This window comes from Schistocerca nitens, chromosome 1, assembly GCF_023898315.1.
Source record: "Schistocerca nitens isolate TAMUIC-IGC-003100 chromosome 1, iqSchNite1.1, whole genome shotgun sequence".
Lineage (NCBI taxonomy): Eukaryota > Metazoa > Arthropoda > Insecta > Orthoptera > Acrididae > Schistocerca > Schistocerca nitens.
This window is the reverse complement of record NC_064614.1, coordinates 178,236,566-178,257,381: the sequence shown is the minus strand read 5'-3', so window position 1 is coordinate 178,257,381 and position 20,816 is coordinate 178,236,566.

Sequence of the window (20,816 nt, the reverse complement as noted above, 5' to 3'; positions counted from 1 at the left end):
AAGCCAAGGCACACTCCCGACTCAGTCTCCTCAAGCTCCTCTCCGGCCGCACGTGGGGTCTGGACCCCTCCACCATCCTCCACACTTATAAATCCCTCATCCGCCCTATCCTTTGTTATGCCCATCCAGCTTGGATCTCCGCCCCCCCTTCCTTTTATAAATCCCTCCAAATACTTGAACGCCATGCTCTCCGCCTCGCCTATCGCATCCGTCTCCCCTCCCCTACGCGGATCCTGTACGATCTCATCCCCTTCCCCCACCTCCTCCTTTTCCTTGAAAGGATACGGATCCTGTACACCTCCCGTAAACTCGATCCTCCTCACCCGCTCGTCTCCCCGATCCTCTCCCACCCCCGCCCGCTGCCGCGCCTGTATGCCCACGTCCCACCTGGTCTCCATCTCTCCACCCTCCTTACCCTCTCCCAAGGTGGCTTCCGCCAGCTCCCCCTCCCTGATGATGTCCTCGTCCCCTCCAGCTACCCCTCCTATGAACTTTGATCCTCCCCCCCCACCTCCTGTGTCCTTTCCTTTAGGCACCCTCCCTCCCTCCTTTCCCTTCCCTTCTCTTTCCTTTCCCCCCTCCCTCCTCCCCTCTCCCCCGGGCTTCCCCTCCCCCTTCCTCCCTCCCCCTCTCTCCTTTTCCCATGGCATCTCTGCTCTTCCCTCTCCCATTTCCCCTTCCTCCTCCTCTGCCTCCTCTCTTGGCAGGTCCCCGGACTCGTACACGCTCAGTGAACATTCGCGCGCCGGAGATCATCGCCATCAGTATTTCGTGTGTGTGCCTTCGTTTGTGTGTAGTGTTGTTCGCCGAAACGCCGCCACTGTTCACGTGTACCATCGCCATCGTCCCTGTTTTGTGCGCCGTGTCAACTGGTGTCAGTGATGTTTTCTCGTCAAGCGTGAACGGCTCCGTGTTTTTTGTTTTTTGGTGCCTACGTTGTTTTGCCCGCCATTTTGTTTGTATTCTCTGTGTCCCCTCTATTTATTACTTATTGTCAATCTCAAGGCTGAAGAGCGGCGTACTCAGCTGCTGACAGCCCGCCTTGTGTAAGGTGATAAAAATCACAATAAAGGAAAAAAAAAACCTGTCTTAGCAGTGTGTTCGTCGCACCTGAAGATGTCGGCCAGTTGCGCTGACGAAATATTGTGGAGTTTTCACTATGACATCCGACGTCTCGCCCGAGAACCATATATACATGATGTCCGTCGGGAAAGCCTCAAGCAACACGTGTTTTTTTTTCTTTTTTTTTTCTTTTTTTTCTTTTTTTTTTTTGCTGTAACATACTTCGTACACTGCCATACATTTTGTCTTTCCCGCCACGGCTTCGAGATCTATGTCAGGTTCTAAACTAACATTAACACGTTCCGATCCATTGCTTCTCACAGAAAACTAGACGGAGCACGGTATAAGTCATGTTCTTACTGCTACTACCATAACACACCACACAGACTGGATGATTTCAAATAAAAGACAGTTACAACATAAAGAAATTGGAAGAGTTTGGCAGCATTGTGGAGAGTTTCCAAACTGCTGTCCAATGGTGACTCATGACCTCTACATTTAAAGTCATCTCTCACAGTGATGAAATAGCTGATGGCATTGCGTTCTGTTTCGACTGCGTCCTCATATTGGAGCCATGTAGGGGATCACTGTTTCAGTGCTAGCCATCCCCAGAAGATGTTGCCCCTCCACCAAATCTCCTTCTCCAACCCAAACAAGCGATGTCAGTCAATCAAATAATTTTATTTTGAATTATTTTACAACCATTGATCAAAAAAACTGAGATGAATATGAAACTATTTCTTTTGTTACAGCTCATCAAAGAAAATGTAGTTAGTCACTTAAGGCCGAGAAAAGCATCATATTGAAATATTTATTTACCTTGCCACGGTTCGTGTGGCTCCCCTCGTCGGAGATTCGAGTTCTCCATCGGGCATTGCTGTATGTGTTATCCTTAGCGTAAGGTAGTTTAATTTAGATTAAGTAGACTGTAAGCCTAGAGACCGATGACCTCAGCAATTTGGTCCCATAGGAATTTGCCACAATTTTTTTTCTATGGCGCGAATGCTGACGAAAGTACGGAGATATATTTTCTTTCAATTACTATTATTCTCGTGTCAGAAAAATTCATAAAACACAATTTATACAATTGTTGACAAATCAACACAGTTTGCATAACATATGACCAATATTTGACCACCTCCAAGTCATTTTCCGTTGCCTGGTGAAGGTCATCTTCTATGCAGTGGTTGGAAATTGTCGGTACTGAACAGTCTGTTCTTCCCCGCAGTCACATTGGGCTTTCTTCTTTTTGTATCCCCATTTTGCCAGGTTAACCTGTAATCTGCCCACTCCTGGTCACAGCCTATTCAAGGACTTCCACATTGGCCAATTCTCATACCAGGGCATAAAGATCATGAAAATATTTTCCAACCTGGAGGGTGGTATGCCTCAGCCCTCCATAGCTGGAGTGCATGAAAGGAGTCCCCCAGAAGATTGCGACTCAGAAAAGCAATCGGGCTAGCCTGGGCGTCAGGAAATGATGGCTGATCCTTTCACACCAGAAACATCCATACACAAGCCCTTTTTAGGACCATAGCTAAGCATTATCTCAGTCAACTCTGAAAGAATAACATCATCGAAAGAAGAACTGGTACAAGAACTTCGCAGACAGCACCAATGTCATGTACTGTGCATACAGGAAACACACAGGAGCTGCGACATGCGTAGATTGAAGAAACATTTTCTTTTAATGTGAAGCTAAATCACAATACATGAAGAGAAAATATGGTGCAATACCAGCTGCGTAGACGCTAAATCTAGCGTTCGCTTACAGTACATCCTCAGTTATATACTTCTGAATACTTTGGAATTATGAGTACTTAATGAATTTTGTTGTCCTAAGCTAGTGACTCTTACCACTAATTGAAAGTCATGGTGACAGGATTCGAACCCCCTACCTGCAGGAGAAGCTGGCCACCTTAACCACTAAGCCATTCCACCAATCACGTACGCTACACTTACTAAATGGTATAATATGGTCTGTGATGTCGTAACTTTTCCATGAAAAAGAAACGATATACTGAGTGAAAGCAGCGCATTGGGTCTTCGATGGAAATGCAGACAGTCCATCTGACTTTGAATTGGAGGAGTCGTGAAGAACATAAGCTCCTTGCAAGAGACACGGTAGGTATTCTGCTAGGTTTTGTCAGATCTATTTGTTTTGAAGATGCCGTGTGTGGGAGAGTGTGAGAACTTAATAGCTGCTGACGCGTCATAAAAGATGGCAATAGCTGGTCCAGAAAGCCTGTTCGTATATTTTGCAACTACGACCAAAAATGCGCGTATAGATGAATATGTTCTATAACAAACTAATCTAAAAACAGAGTCTGAAATGTAAATATTTGCTTCTAAAATTTTTACTTTATACTTTACCGTAAGGAAGAGGTAATTTTTAGTTGGCAGACTTCAGTTAAGAGTTTCTTAGATGTGTACATCATTTTAATCAATTTGGTACAAAATTTTGTGTTGTTGACAAGTCATTGTGCCGCACGGAAACTTTAATTTCGGCAGGAGCCACAACACTGAAGAATAAAAACGGTAAAAAAAGAAAGGTTTACAAGAAGTGTTTGATTTATTTTGATTGAAGGTTATTAGACTCTTTGTTAAGGAAAGATGATTTATTTATTTATGTATTTATTTTCAATTTCTAATTTTGAGGAATTTAACCTGTTATTTTATGGTTCCATGGTTCCAGAGAAGAACATTAAAGACAATGAAGCCAGGCCGAGAAGGCAGAATACAGGCAAGCGTAAGGACCGGTTGAGGGGAAGTGTGAGGCTCTATAGGATTCCAGTACAGTATTCTTACTGGTGACTAGTTATGATGTCTTTATATTATCTTCTTAATAAGAATTAATGGGTAAGACCTAACAAAAACATATAGTCAAGTAAAGGGCAGTGTGAACATAATATTTTGCCTCTGATGGCTGAGAAATGGTGCTGTGCATTACGAAAACTTCACTAGGGCAGAGAATGCTGAAGCTGGAATTTTTCTCCAACAACTTAGACACATATTGGCCGCTGTGTAAGGAAAGCGAACTACAAAACTTCGTCGCGTGTTCGTACAACAAGATAACGCACTCTGCCGATTTCGCTAACAAAACTGTCCGGGAGGTTGGGAAGTCACCCTCACGCACCTAGTCTTCTGATCTTATGCCCTCAAATGCTTCCTTTCGAGCTCCTTATCGAAAAACAATCAAGAACATGCCTATCTGAACTAAAATGTACTTCAAACCTAGCACTTTATGTTAGCGCACTTTTCGATTTTACCGAGTTTTGATGGAAAGGTAAGGATTGCAGAAAAGTGGTCTTCTGTTTCAGACTCTGGTCTGGAGAGGGAATTCTGGTCTCGACTCTTGCTAGGGGTGGATTGCACTTGGGACACTCATCCTGAGCATTATACTGGCACTAGTCTTGACTGGGGAGCTTGTGGTGAAGTCTTAGCTGTACCGACAGTTTGGAGCTCAATCATCTTGGACAACTCACTGTGCCAAGTACAATCTTATTCGTATCAGGTCTACCACCTTGACATTTGATATTCTTGTGCACACTGCTGTATGAGTGAATCGAGGTGGTCCATGGTGTGACTGGCGAATGGGAGTGTCACACGCTGGAATCTGCTGATTTCAGGCCTCCGTCAGAGAGTAATCGCAATCCGTCCAACAGATAGCCTGCTCGTCACTTTGCATATTTCGTGGCTGCGATCATTACAGGCGCTGCACATCGCTACTCTGCTGACAATTGTACCACGACCATCAGTCGAGACAGTGTTATGCATCGAAGAAGATGCTTTGGCTAGTCATGGAAGACCGAATCACAGTCTCACCACTTGTTCTCACGTGCACAAACGTAGTGTAACTTCAATGTGGAATAAATCCATTAAAGTTCATTCAGCGTTAGATAATTTCAGATAGCGTTATCCATGTTTTGAGCCAGGGTAAACATAAAAATTAAGTATTTGCTAACCAAAAGAAACCCAGTGGAGTGGTAATTGTTTGTTACTTCTATTTTTATTTCCAACAGCTCCTGATATATTTGTCTTTTCGCTTAACTTGTGTTGTTTGTCCTATTTTATGATTAAAACCATGATGGTACAGTATTCACCTATCACTAATAGAGTAGAATAGTAACATACATCTTTTTATTAATTTTTCTCAGAATACAATTTTTATTTAAGACTGTAGTAAAAGTGCCGGCCGAAGTGGCCGTGCTGTTAAAGGCGCTGCAGTCTGGAACCGCAAGACCGCTACGGTCGCAGGTTCGAATCCTGCCTCGGGCATGGATGTTTGTGATGTCCTTAGGTTAGTCAGGTTTAACTAGTTCTAAGTTCTAGGGGACTAATGACCTCAGCAGTTGAGGCCCATAGTGCTCAGAGCCATTTGTAGTAAAAGTGATAACCTCCAATGCAGGCTAGCGACAGCGACCCCTGTCAGAGGGCAGATTTAATTTAGCAGACGAACGGCCAGATAGACAAGTGGGAGGCTTACAAGTCAAAGCGGTTTCTGTCAGGGCGCAAACTAGCATTCGCCTGGAGACTTTCAAATCAAACCGCAAGACCAGTGTAGTCCTGTAGAGTTCTTCCAGCTATGTACCCACGCAGTGCGTAGGAACGCACGCAGTGCGGGGCTGCTGTGGCACTTTGCGTGGCGCCAGCTCAACTGGTGTCAGGCGCCGGCCGTGGCTTTATCTTCACCCGGAAGAGGAGTGAGGGTAGCAGGCGAGAGGACAGGACAGCAGGCTCCAACTGAGACAAATAACTCCGAGTAGGGCCGTAAAGCGTTTTACTCGCCCCCACGTAAATAACACAAACTGCTAGCGCTCGTAAAGACGAGTGTAGTGCGGAGGCCTCGCGAGGAATTCGCTGGTTGGCGGCGGGTCGCGCAAATTTGCTGCGTGCCCTGCCGGGACAGAGGCTTATTCGGCACGCGCCAGCTCTCTGCGCACCACGTGGCTGCCGCAGCCGGCGCAGATGCCTGCATACGTCCTACTGGTGGTGCTTTCTGTATACAGGGTGGTCCATTCATAGTGACCGGGTCAAATATCTCACGAAATCAGCATCAAACGAAAAAACTACAAAGAACGAAACTCGTCTAGCTTGAAGGGGCAAACCAGATGGCGCTATGGTTGGCCCGCTGTATGGCGGTGACATGGGTCAAACGGATATCAACTGCGTTTTTGAAATAGGAACCCCCATTTTATTACATATTCGTGTAGTACGTAAAGAAATATGAATGTTTTAGTTGGACCACTTTTCTCGCTTTGTGATAGATGGCGCTGTAATAGTCACAACCGTATAAGTACGTGGCATCACGTAACATTCCGCCAGTGCGGACGGTATTTGCTTAGTGATACATTACCCGTTAAAATGGACCTTTTACCAATTGCGGAAAAGGTCGATATCGTGTTGATGTATGGCTATTGTGATCAAAATGCCCAGCGGGCGTGTGCTGTGTATGCCGCTCGGTATCCTGGACACATCATCCAAGTGTCCGGACCGTTCGACGGATAGTTACGTTATTTAAGGAAGCAGGAAGTGTTCAGCCACATGTGAAACGTCAACCACGACCTGCAACAAATGATGATGCCCAAGTAGGTGTTTTAGCTGCTGTCGCGGCTAATACGCACATCAGTACCAAACTGCGCGAGAATCGGGAATCTCAAAAACGTCGGTGTTGAGAATGCTACATCAACATCGATTGCACCCGTACCATATTTCTATGCGACAGGAATTGCATGGCGACGACTTTGAACGTTGTGTACAGTTCTGCCACTGGGCACAAGAGAAATTACGGGACGATGACAGATTTTTTGCACGCCTTCTATTTAGCGACGAAGCGTCATTCACCAACAGCGGTAAAGTAAACCGCCATAATATGCACTATTGTGCAATGGAAAATCCACGATGGCTGAGACAAGTGGATCATCAACGATCTTGGCGGGTTAATGTATGGTGCGGCATTATGGGAGGAAGGATAATTGGCCCCCATTTTATCGATGGCAATCTAAATGGTGCAATGTATGCTAATTTCCTACGTAATGTTCTACCGATGTTACTACAAGATGTTTCACTGCATGACCGAATGGCGATGTACTTCCAACATGATGGATGTCCGGCACATATATCGCATGCGGTTGAAGCGGTATTGAATAGCATATTTCATGACAGGTGGATTGGTCGCTGAAGCACCATACCATGGCCAGCACGTTCACCGGATGTGACGTCCCCGGTTTTCTTTGTGTGGGAAAGTTGAAGGATATTTGCTATCGTGATCCACCGACAACGCCTGACAACATGCGTCAGCGCATTGTCAATGCATGTGCGAACATTACGGAAGGCGAACTACTCGCTGTTGAGAGGAATGTCGTTAGACGTATTGCCAAATGCAATGAGGTTGACGGACCTCATTTTGAGCATTTATTGAATTAATGTATTTACAGGTAATCACGCTGTAATAGCATGCGTTCTCAGAAATTATAAGTTCACAAAGGTACATGTATCACATTGGAACAACCGAAATAAAATGTTCAAACGTACCTGCGTTCTGTGTTTTAATTTAAAAAAACCTACCTGTTACCAACAGTTCATATAACATTGTGAGCCATATGTTTGTGACTATTACAGCGCCATCTATCACAAAGCGAAAAAAGTGCTCCAACTAAAAGATTCATATTTCTTTACGTACTACACGAATATGTAATAAAAATGGGGGTTCCTATTTAAAAAAACGCAGTTGATATCCTTTCGACCTATGGCAGCGCCATCTAGCGGGCCAACCATAGCGCCATCAGGTTTCCCCCTTCAAGCTAGTAAAGTTTCGTTCCTTGTAGTTTTTTCTTTTGACGCTTGTTTCGTGAGATATTTGACCCGGTCACGATCAATGGACCACCCTGTATTTCCCTGTTAATCATTACCTCAGTGTACCCAGCGCCAGGTGAGTAAATTGTCGCACAATCAGCTTAACAGCGCATGCATCCCAGCTGCTGATAAGAGTAGTATACAGAAGAACGGAAAAGAAAATTGAGGATCTGTTCAATGACGATCAGTCTGGCTTTAGGAAAGGTAAAAGCACCAGAGAGGCAGTTCTGACGTTGCGTTTGATAATGGAAGTAAGGCTGAAGAAAAATCAAAAAACGTCCATCGGATTTGTCGGCCCGGAAAAAGCGTTTGACAGTGTAAAATAGTGCAGGATGTTCGTAATTCTGAGAGAAATAGGAATAAACTATAGACAAAGACAGGTAATATAAGATATGTACAAGGAGGAAGAGGGAAAAATACGACTAGAAAATCAAGAATAGAGTGCTACGATTAAAAAGGGTGTATGACAGGAATGTAGACTTTCGCCCTTACTGTTCAGTCTGTATATCGAAAAAGCAATGACGGAAATAAAAGAAAGCTTCAAGGTTGGGATAAAAATTCAAGATGAAAGGATATAAACGTTAAGATTCGCTGATGACATAGCTATCCTCAGTGAAAGTGAAGAAGAATTAGACGACCTGTTGAATGGAATGAACAGTACAGAATAAGGATTGAGAGTGAACCGCAGAAAGACGAAAGTAATGAGAAGTAGTAAAAGTGAAAAAGGGAGGAACTTAACATCATGATTGGTGATCAGGAAGAAGTTAAGGAATTCTGCTACGTAGCCAGGAAAAAACCCACGACGGAGCAAGGAGGACATAAAAAGCAGACTAGCACTAGCAAAAAGGCCATTCCTGGCCAAGTGAAGTCTACTAGTATCAAACTAGGTCTTAATTTGAGGAATAAATTTCTGAGAATGTACGTTCGGAGCACGGCACTGTATGGTGGGGAAGAGTTTACAATGGGAAAACCGGAAAAGAAGAGAATCTAAGTGTCTGAAATGTGGCGCTAAAAAGAATGTTGAAAATTTGGTGGACTTATAAGGCAAGGAATGAGGAGGTTCTCCGGATAACCGCGAGAAAAGAAACACATGGAAAACATTGACAAGAAGAAGAGACAGGATGATAGGACATCCGTTAAGACATCAGGGAATAACTTCCATAGTATTAGAGAGAGCTGTAGAGGGTGAAAACGGTAGAGGAAGACAGAGATTGGGGTACAACCAGCAAATAATTGAGGACTTAGGTTTCAAGTGCTGTACTCTGAGATGAAAAGGTTGGCACAGGAGAGGAATTCGTGGCTAGCCACATAAAACCACTCAGAAGACTGATGGAAAAAAAAACTCCATAGCACAGGTCGGAATGACTTAGCGATCGTAAGGCAGCGGTTTCACGACGTCACGACAGACTGTTGTGCTGATGCATATAAACAGTTCGGCTTGCTAAATTTTCCTGACATTTTAACAGCTTTTTGAGACGTTAAAGTCTTTGATAATAGCTCCAGGATGGGAGTTCGATACGTTAGTTAATTGTGCCTTCGACCGCGGCCTAATTAACCATGAGTTGTGAAGAGTCACAATTTTGTGTAAAATCAGTCGTAAACTGTAAAATAAAAAAACAGCACTATATCGCATTTGTAACAGCATTGAGTGGTGTCCAGTGTAGTACTAATACCACTTGGTGTCATATACTTGCAGGTGTCAGGGGTGACGGAAAGGGAAGGGTAAAAAGGTGGGACGGCGACTGGGTTGTAATAAATTAATTGAGATTGAAATGTCTCCTCGTTGGGCTCTAAAATGTAATACAATGATAACGTCTGCGGCTTAACCCAATGACTGGGCTACTAGCCTGACAACGTAGAGTTCAGTCATCTTTCGTCACGGGACTAGGATGGTGCAGGTGGCGAGCAAGCGCCCTGGTCCCAGGGAAGATCCCCATTATTCATTTGATAGCAGGTTGACTGTACGTGAGGTCGTCCTGGACGGACTAGAAAGAGAAAAAAAAAAACCATCCTATCAAGGGCTGAATCCAGCACCTGCAGATCGTAGTCTAGTGCTTTCCTTGGTAGACCACCACTGCCACTCTGAAATACACTCAGGTGACAAGTCATGTGATACCTCCTGATATAGTCTCAGACCTCCTTCTGCTCGGCGTTCAACAACTTTTCGCGAAGTACTCAAAAAGTCGTTGAAAGTCCTCTGCAGAAATACTGAGCCACGCAGCCTCTATAGTCGTCCATAACTGCGGAAGTCTTGCCGGTGCAGGATTTTATGTACGAACTGACCTCTCGATTATGTCCCATAAATATTCGATAGTATTCATGTCGGGTCAGTTGTTTGGCCTAATCATTCGCTCGAATTGTCCAGTATTTTCTTCAAACCAATGACGAACAATTATGGACCAGTGGCATGGCGCATTCTCATCCTTAAGAATTCAGTCGTCGCTAGGAAACTCGAAGTCCATGAATGACTGAGAATGGTCTCCAAGTAGCCGAACATAGCCATTTCCAGTCAATGATCGGTTCAGTTGGACCACAGTAGCCATCCATTCTACGTAAACATAGCCCACCTCATTATGGAACCACCACTGTATAGTGATTTGTTGACAACTTGTGTCCATGGATTCGTGGTGTATGCGCCACACTCAAACCCCACCATCAACTCTTAACAACAGGAATCGGGCCTCGTCCGACCGAATCACGGTCTTCCAGTCGTCTAGGGTCCAACCAATATGGTCACGAGCCCAGGTGAAGTCGTGCGGTTAGCAAAGGCACTCGCACGCCTCGCTTCCTTCCATAACCCATTAACGCCAAATTTCGTCGCACTGTCCTGAGGGATACGTTCGTCTACGCCCCACATTGATTTCTGCGATTATTTCACCCAGTGCGGCTTATCTGTTAGCAGTGATGCAAACACCACTGCTCTCGGTCGTTAAGTGAAGGCCGTCGACCACTGTGTTGACCGTGGTTAGAGGTGTTGGTGTTCTCGCCACACTCTTGACCCTGTGGATCACAGAATATTGAGTTCTCTAACGATTTTCCAAATAGAATGTCCCATGCGTCTAGCTCCAACTAACATTCCGTGTTCGAAGTCTGTTAATTTGCGTCGTGCCACCATAGTCACATCGGAAACCTTTCCACGTGAATCACCTGAGTACAAGCGACAGCTCCACCAATGCACTACCCATTTAAACCTTCTGTACACGATATTACCGCCATCTGTAGATGTGCATACCGCTATCCCATGACTTTTGTCACCTCAGTATGTAATGAAATAATTAAACTGAGAAGTCGATGTGTAAATAATACGTTTTCCCGATGCTGAGTGACAAAAGTGTTTTGACTATTAATGAAATGATTTTTATTGTGTCATGAGTCTTTTGACTGGTTTGATGCGGCCCGCCACGAATTCCTCTCCTGTGCCACCCTCTTCATCTCAGAGTAGCACTTGGAACCTACGTCCTCAATTATTTGCTGAATATATTCCAATATCTGTCTTCCTCTTCAGTTTTTGCCCTCTACAGCACCCTCTAGTACCATGGAAGTCATTCCCTGATGTCTTAACGAACGTCCTACCACCCTGTCCCTTCTTCTTGTCAGTGTTTTCCACATATTTCTTTCTTCTCCTATACTGCGCAGAACCTACTCATTCCTTACATTTTCAGTGCATCTAATTTTCAACATTCGCCTGTAGCACCGCATCTCACAAGCTTCGATTCTCTTCTGTTCCGGTTTTCACAAAGTTTATGTTTCACTACCATACAACGCTGTGCTCCAAATGTAGATTCTCAGAAGTTTCTTCCTCAAATTAAGGCCTGTGTTTGATGCTAGTAGACTTCTCTTGGCCAGAAATCCCCTTCGTTTGAGTGGTAGTCTGCTTTTGATGTCCTCATGCTCCGTTCGTCATTGGTTATTTTGGTGGCTAGGTAGCAGAATTCCATAACTTCATCTACTTCGTGACCATCAGTCCTCTCATTTCTCATTTCTGCTTACTTTCCTCTTCCTTTGATTTACTCTCAGTCCATATTCTGTACTCACTGGATTGTCCATTCCATTCAGCACATCACGTAATTCTTCTTAACTTTCACTGAGGATAGCAATGTCATCAGTGAATCGTATCATTGATATCCTTTCACCCTGAATTTTCCATCATTGCTTATCCGATGTACAGATTGAACAGTGGGGGGCTGGGGGGGGGGGTCTACATCCCTGTCTTACACCCTTTTTAATCCGAGCGATTCGTTCTTTTTCGTCCACTCTTGTTGTTCCCTCTTGGCTCTTGTACATATTGTATATTACCCGTCTCTCCCTATAGCTTAACCTTATTTTTCTCAGCATTTCGAACAACTTACACCATTTTACATTATCGAACACTTTTATTCAGGATGACAAATCCTATAAGCGTGCCTTGATTTTTGTTAAGACTTGCTTCCATTATTAACCGCAACGTCAGAATTGCCTCTCTCGTGCCCTTACCTTTCCTAAAGCCAAATTGGTACTCATCAAGCGCATCCTAAATTTTCGTTTCCATTCTTCTGTGTGTTATTCTTGTCAGCAACTTGGATGCGTGAGTTGTTAAGTTGATTGTGCGATAAATCTCGCACTTGTCAGCTCTTGCCGTCTTCGGAATTGTGTGGGTCATGTTTTTCCGAAAGTCAGATGGTATGTCGCCAGACTAATACATTCTACTCACCGACGTGAATAGTCGTTTTGTTGCCACTTCGCCCGATGATTTTAGAAATTCTTGTGGAATGTTATCTGTCCCTTCTGCCTTATTTGATCTTATACAGATAGCTGATAGCTTCTGCCTTATTTGATCTTAAGTCCTCCAAAGCTCTCTTAAAATCTAATCCTAATACTGCATCACTTATCTCCTCTAAATCGACTCCTGTTTTCTCTTCTATCACACCAGGCAAATCTTCCCCCTCATTGAAGACTTCAGTGTAGAGGTAGGGGTGTAAATGTGGAAACCCAGTTTGTTTTTTCTGTATAAAAGAAATGTTTACTTCTCTTTCAGCTTCAAAATTTAGCCACAGCTAATTCTTAATGTTTTAGGAGTGAATGTAATATTAAGACACACAAAAACTTAATATGTTAAAAATTAAAAAACATTTTCTGCTTGCACAACATCTCATTAATTTTTCAGGAAGTGCGGGTAATGTGGAAACGCCTTAAAATTGTGGGAAACTGACCACTTCAAACGAAAACTATTAAAAATGATAGAAACAATTTTATTTTATATTAAATTTAAATCACACAAAAATATTTTTAAACGCAACTGTAATAGAAAAATGCTTCATAAGCGAAGTTCACTTGCAAAAATCGCATATGTAAATATCTCCTTCATTTCCGGCACACAAAGAGTGACTCCACTCCTCACACATTTTACACTTAATCCACAATTCTCCCCGAACGTCTTTGGAAAATGCGCTTTCTCAAAAAGTACAAATGGCATCTTCTTCAGTAGGTTTTTCTGCCCGAACTGGGATATCCAAATCTGATTCACCTGAAGAGACAGTTAGTGCATTGGGATCTTCACCTGAATCCTCAGATAAGCCGGTTTTTTTTGCATGGTTTTCTAGGAGGAGCTTCACGTTTTTTCTTGCTTTTGGCAGGTGCCTTAGGAAGCTTCTGTTTACCCATCAGTAAGGAGTCTTCAAGGCGTGTTTTATAAGGCGAAGATGTCAAAACAGCTAATGAACCTGGCTTACGACCTCTGTTGGAAACCTTCTTCTTTAGAGGAGGGATTGGCATGATATCTTGTGGAGACACACATGTGTTCGATGAGGTATTTGACAAGGATGTTGACCTTCTGCTTTCTCTTAGGCCATCTTCACTTGGGCTATCAGTTGTCACAAGTCTGAATGCGTTCTGAGTGTCCTCTTGTATGAGGTCATTACTTCCACCTGGAGATGCCGGATTCTCTTAAGTTCCTCTCAGACTTCTGGCCTCATCTAACGCCGACGTGGCAGCTATAAAGTCGATTTCTGCAAAAACAGTCCCGTCACATGGAAAAATTCCAGTCTTCAAAAATCCTTTTGCAGCAATAGAGCCAGTCTGGCGGCTTTCCCAAACAACTCAGATATGTCATATGGCCCTAAGAGCCGGCTGCTGTATCGCAACCATTGATGAACGTACTCAGCGTAATAAGTTTTTAGATGCCCATAAAGGTCTTATCAAGTGGCTGAATTTTATGAGAGGTGTGAGGCGGGATGCTCACGATTGTAACATGGTTCTCCCTTGCACGTTCAACAACTTGAAGGTTTCTGTCATGCCTGTTATGCCCATCAAGAATTAGCAACACAGGAGATTCTTTTGAGTGCCTTACAAATTAAGTGGTCACACCACTCGGAGAAGAGCTCAGTTTGAATCCAGCCTGAAGGATGGCATTTACCAATTGCTCCAGGTGGTGCTCCTTTACTAGAGTATCAGTCCAGTTCTTCCTGGGGAAGATCATCATTGGTGGTATGAAAGTACCGCCAGCACTCATACAGCGTATGACAGTCACCAGGGATCCTCGCTCTGCTGATGTGAGGGCACCTACTTGACGTTTACCTTTCAGTCCAATTACATGTGGTATTCTGCTCTGGACGACAGAGAGCCCAGTCTCGTCCACATTGTACACACGATCAGCACTATAGGAGTGTTTACTGTACTCAGCTTCCAAAATGTCAAAAAACCTGTCTACAGCTGCTTTGTTGAACCCGTTTGCTCTCGAGAATGAGGTCCCCGTACGTTTGTGGATTGTGAGTTTATTTCTGTGTCGTCTAAGAAAAAGGTCAAACTAAGCTCTACCTGCAGCATTTGAAGTAAAAGGATGATTAATATTATTTCTTTCTGCCAGCTGATATGCCATTCTCTTGAAACCTAATCTGGTAACGCCACAGAAGCGATTATCTATTTCAATGTTTCAACTGTTTCTCAGTAGCATCAGGTAGTACTGGCCTTCGTCAAAGTCTCAAAGGACCACATTCTTCAGGTGACATATCACTATGCACAAACCTTTGAAGTGTCGTCTTAGCTACACTGAAAGCTTTTACTGCTCTTCTTAACCCCATCTGCTTTTCCCTTAAGGCTATTATAGCCTTAATCATGTTTTCTGCATCCACTTCTTCACAATAGCTCTTGGTTTCCGATCAGTTAGCTATCGTGGTATCTAGAAACATACGCAAAACGTATTAGAAGTAACGTACTTGATGTCGGTATTGTGGAAATGTTTCCACAATGCCAGCGTATGTATGCTTCCACATTACCTACACAATGGCCATTTTACATTTCTGTAGATTATATTAAGCAACTATCGATTTAAGGTTGACAAAGGACTGCTAACACCTTCTATGCACCTCCCTTTATAAACTATCAGACCTAAAGAAAGATAACTACAAACTATGTGGATAAATATAATACCACAACTTACCTCGAAAAAGGTTTAGAAAATGCCGAACGTAAATTCCATCACTGTCACGGTATCTGTTACTCAACTGACTGCTAACCCTCTACCGTGACAAATAGAAAAACATTGCAACAATTTCTGGCTCCCCCCGCTGCAGTACAGTACTCTGCAGACCAGATACTAGACGTTTCCACATTACCCACACGCTGCCATATTTACACCCCTACCTCTACTCTTTACACCTGTCCGCTTTCTCCTCTGCATTTAACAGTTGATTTCCGGTTGTACTCTTAACGTTACCATCCTTGCTTTTTATGTCACCGAAGATTGACTTTCCTGTATGCTGAGTTAGTCCTTGTTACAATCATTTCTTCTTCGATTTCTTCACATTTTTCATGTGACCGTTTCGTCCTAGTTTCCCTGCACTTTCGATTTATTTCATTCCTCAGCAACTTGTATTTACGTATTACTGAATTTCCCTGAACATTTTTGTACTTCCTTCTTTCATCGCTCAACTCAACTACACTCCTGGAAATTGAAATAAGAACACCGTGAATTCATTGTCCCAGGAAGGGGAATCTTTATTGACACATTCCTGGGGTCAGATACATCACATGATCACACTGACAGAACCACAGGCACATAGACACAGGCAACAGAGCATGCACAATGTCGGCACTAGTACAGTGTATATCCACCTTTCGCAGCAATGCAGGCTGCTATTCTCCCATGGAGACGATCGTAGAGATGCTGGATGTAGTCCTGTGGAACGGCTTGCCATGCCATTTCCACCTGGCGCCTCAGTTGGACCAGCGTTCGTGCTGGACGTGCAGACCGCGTGAGACGACGCTTCATCCAGTCCCAAACATGCTCAATGGGGGACAGATCCGGAGATCTTGCTGGCCAGGGTAGTTGACTTACACCTTCTAGAGCACGTTGGGTGGCATGGGATACATGCGGACGTGCATTGTCCTGTTGGAACAGCAAGTTCCCTTGCCGGTCTAGGAATGGTCCCCTCGACGATCACCAGTGGTGTACGGCCAGTGTAGGAGATCGCTCCCCACACCATGATGCCGGGTGTTGGCCCTGTGTGCCTCGGTCGTATGCAGTCCTGATTGTGGCGCTCACCTGCACGGCGCCAAACACGCATACGACCATCATTGGCACCAAGGCAGAAGCGACTCTCATCGCTGAAGACGACACGTCTCCATTCGTCCCTCCATTCACGCCTGTCGCGACACCACTGGAGGCGGGCTGCACGATGTTGGGGCGTGAGCGGAAGACGGCCTAACGGTGTGCGGGACCGTAGCCCAGCTTCATGGAGACGGTTGCGAATGGTCCTCGCCGATACCCCAGGAGCAACAGTGTCCCTAATTTGCTGGGAAGTGGCGGTGCGGTCCCCTACGGCACTGCGTAGGATCCTACGGTCTTGGCGTGCATCCGTGCGTCGCTGCGGTCCGGTCCCAGGTCGACGGGCACGTGCACCTTCCGCCGACCACTGGCGACAACATCGATGTACTGTGGAGACCTCACGCCCCACGTGTTGAGCAATTCGGCGGTACGTCCACCCGGCCTCCCGCATGCCCACTATACGCCCTCGCTCAAAGTCCGTCAACTGCACATACGGTTCACGTCCACGCTGTCGCGGCATGCTACCAGTGTTAAAGACTGCGATGGAGCTCCGTATGCCACGGCAAACTGGCTGACACTGACGGCGGCGGTGCACAAATGCTGCGCAGCTAGCGCCATTCGACGGCCAACACCGCGGTTCCTGGTGTGTCCGCTGTGCCGTGCGTGTGATCATTGCTTGTACAGCCCTCTCGCAGTGTCCGGAGCAAGTATGGTGGGTCTGACACACCGGTGTCAATGTGTTCTTTTTTCCATTTCCAGGAGTGTATTTCTTCTGTCACCCATGGTTTCTTCGCAGTTACGTTCTTTCTACCTATGTTTTTCTTTCCAACTTCTGAACTATTCCTTATTGCTGTACCTGTAGCCTTGGAGAACTTCAAGCGCATCTCGTCATCCTTTAGTACTTTTCTGTCCTTTGGATATTGATTCTTCGTGACTAATCTCTTGAACCTTCGTCACTACTACATTGTGACCTTAGTCTACGTCTGTTGCTGATTACGCCTTACAATCCACTATCCGATTTCGGAAATGATGAACTTAAGTGAAATCTTCTAGTATCAACAGGTCTCTTCCAAGTATACCTCCCCCTCTTGTGATTCTTGAACAGAATATTTGCTATTACTAGCTGAAATTTACTACGGAATTCAGTTAATCTTTCTCATCTCTCATTCCTTGGCCCAAGCGCATTTTCTCTTGAAGCGATAAATATTTGCAAAATTTATTTATATTGACTTTTATTATGATTCACAAATTAAAAACACGAACATAATCTCAGGAGCGATGTGACTGGGCATAGACATGACTCATTAACGGGGCAGGTGAGGGGGGCGGTGGGTGGTGGTGGGAATTAAGCAGTTCATCTTATCACTTGACAGATTCAGTGTACGTACACGCGTCGACATCTAAGGCGATGCCGGCAGTCTCTCGCGGTGGCACGCGGCTCCTCTCATCCCTGTGCTTCGTGGCTCTCAGACGGTGCTCTCAGCAGCTTAGCTCATTCCTTCTTCCACTGACTGACAGCTGAACTAATCTCGTTCTAGGTAGACGTCGCCCGGCGACTGATTCAGAGCTATTATCTGTGTACACGACATTTATTGCCTACAGTGATTAGCTCACGCAATATTTGAAAGCTGAGGTAGGACAAGCAAACCGTAGTCAGGCGATGAAGCAAGGGACCGCAAAAAGGACTATCGACATGTAATAGAAAATGAGGTTGTCACAAAATGACAATAGACATCGAAGTGAATACAGAGATCTGACTCATAGTTTAAAACCGGAGTCGATAATAGGCTGACATTCCACGTGAACGTAAAATCAGAACGCTTTGTGTGAAAAGCATGTATACTACTGTTTGGAAAGAGTGAAACACCTAAACCGAGAAATGTGATCACAATGAAATTTATCCCAGCGACTAGAGACATGATACTGCACATTACAGCCCTGTACAGGCACTGTGACTACGGAAATTCAATACAGAGTACCACCACCACATACTGCACTGAGAGGCGTTAGACATCGTGGCATGGAATCAAAGAATGCCTGAATATGGTGCTGGGGAATACTCTGCCATGCGGTTTGTACGCGCGTCGACGAAGCATCAAGTGTGCCTGGAGGAGGACCTGAACGAACAAGTTGCCAATCTACTATATCCCAGACATGTTCGAATGGTGACTGTCAGGCGAACGAGCGTGCCAAGGAAGCAGTGGTAGTTATCGTTCCTCGCCACTTGCACCCGGGTGTTGTCAAGCTGAAATATAGCATTTCAAACAGCCTGGATGAGTGGCAGGGCCTCAGGCTGTGGAACCTCCCTGATGTAGCAGTAGCTGTTCGGATTGCCCTCAAGACGATCACGTCTTATATGCGATGGCACCCCAAATAATTACACTTGGCGTTTGTCTGTTATGCCGATCAACAATATACTCTGTCCGATTGCTTCACCACGGTTTCATCGAACGCGTTAGCGGCCCATCACTGTAGGACAAATTGAAGCGGAACTAGCCCTAAAACACATTTGGCCACTCACAAGGGAACCTCCCCATCGCACCCCCCTCAGATTTAGTTATACGTTGGCACAGTGGATAGGCCTTGAAAAACTGAACACAGATCAATCGAGAAAACAGGAAGAAGTTGTGTGGAACTACGAAAAAATAAGCAAAATATACGAACTGAGTAGTCCATGTGCAAGATAGGCAATATCACGGCTGATGTAAACTCAGGAGCGCCGTGGTCACGTGGTTAGCATGAGCAGCTGCCGAGCGAGAGGTCCTTGGTTCGAGTCTTCCCTCCAGTGAAAACTTTAATTTTTTTTTCAGTTTATGTGACAAACTCTTATGTTTTCATCACTTTTTTGGGAGTTATTATCACATCCACAAGAAAACCGAAATCGGGTAAGGTAGAAGAATCAATTTTACCCATTCGCCAAGTGTACAAGTTAGGTGGGTCGACAACATATTCCTGTCATGTGACGCACATGCCGTCACCAGTGTCGTATAGAATACATCAGACTCGTTTTCCTGTGGAGGAATCGGTTGACCTATGACCTTGCGATCAAATGTTTTCGGTTCCCATTGGAGAGGCACGTCCTTTCGTCTACTAATCGCACGGTTTACCGGTGCGGTCGCAAAACACAGACACTAAACTTATTACAGTGAACAGAGACGTTAATGAACGAACGGACAGATCATAACTTTGCGAAAATAAAGAAATTAAAATATTCAATGGAGGTAAGAATTGAACCAAGGATCCCTCGTTCCGCATCTGCTCACGCTAACCACGGGACCACCGCGCTCCTGATTTCACGTTCGCCTTGAAGTTGCATATCTTACGCATGGACTACTCAGTTTGTATATTTTGCTTATTTTTTCATAGCTCCACACAACTTCTTCCTGTTTTCTCGATTGATCTGTGTTCAGTTTTTCAAGGCCTATCCAGTGTGCCAACGTATAACTAAACCTGAGGGGGGTGCGATGGAGAGGTTCTCTTGTCAGTACGCCTGTTTCAGCGTCCACGTGCCCATTGCAGCCTGCATGGCCGGTGAGTTCTGGTCAATGGAAGCCAATGTAATGGCATGCGTGCCACCAGTCAAACCTGCGGAAGACAGCGTCGAACCGTCGACGCAGACATGTCCACACCCTTTGCAGTGCTGCAAAGTTGCGCCAAGACTGTGGACGAAGCTATCCCGTCCGTTACGGCCAAGGGAACAAGATGGCGGTCATCTCACGCTGTGGGCACATCCTGTCGGACAGTACCACGTCGGCGCCGGTGCGATCCTCTTCTGCCCACTTGTTTCACATACTCCCCACTGTTGGAGCAGCAAGCCCTGTACGAGCCCAGTGTCACGGGACGACAGACCCTCTCCCGGAGATCTATCATTCTGTCGCGTTCGAACGCATTCACATGCCCCTGATGTGTCAGTGAGGCACAGTGGCACTTGGTCAGACGTGTCCACTCCCTATGACGGCCTTGCACTGCCAGCCTACCCTAACACTGACCTGTCCAGTCACACAAAAGAGAGCGCTGTTAGGCCTACGTGCACGCCATCTCTCTGCCATTTAAATCCTCTTAACGTGATGTGTTCCAGATCATTGCTTCTGAGTGCTTCACTTTTTACAAACACTAGTGTAGATGACTTATCATAAAACCTGATAGATCCCTCTGACTGAATGTAACAAGTGAGCGATCAACATTTCTCTCTGAACTCCAACTGATCGCTCAGTAATCTGCTCTCTCATACTCATTGGTTGTCCCTCGTTCACTGATTGACATACTGAGTTCTCACGAGGAAACTGATAATCAGCTCACTCTGTCCTGGGCAGTTTAGTTCATTTTCCTCCACTCTGTTCTTCAGGGCACGGAATTTCCCGTCACATCGTCTTTGTCA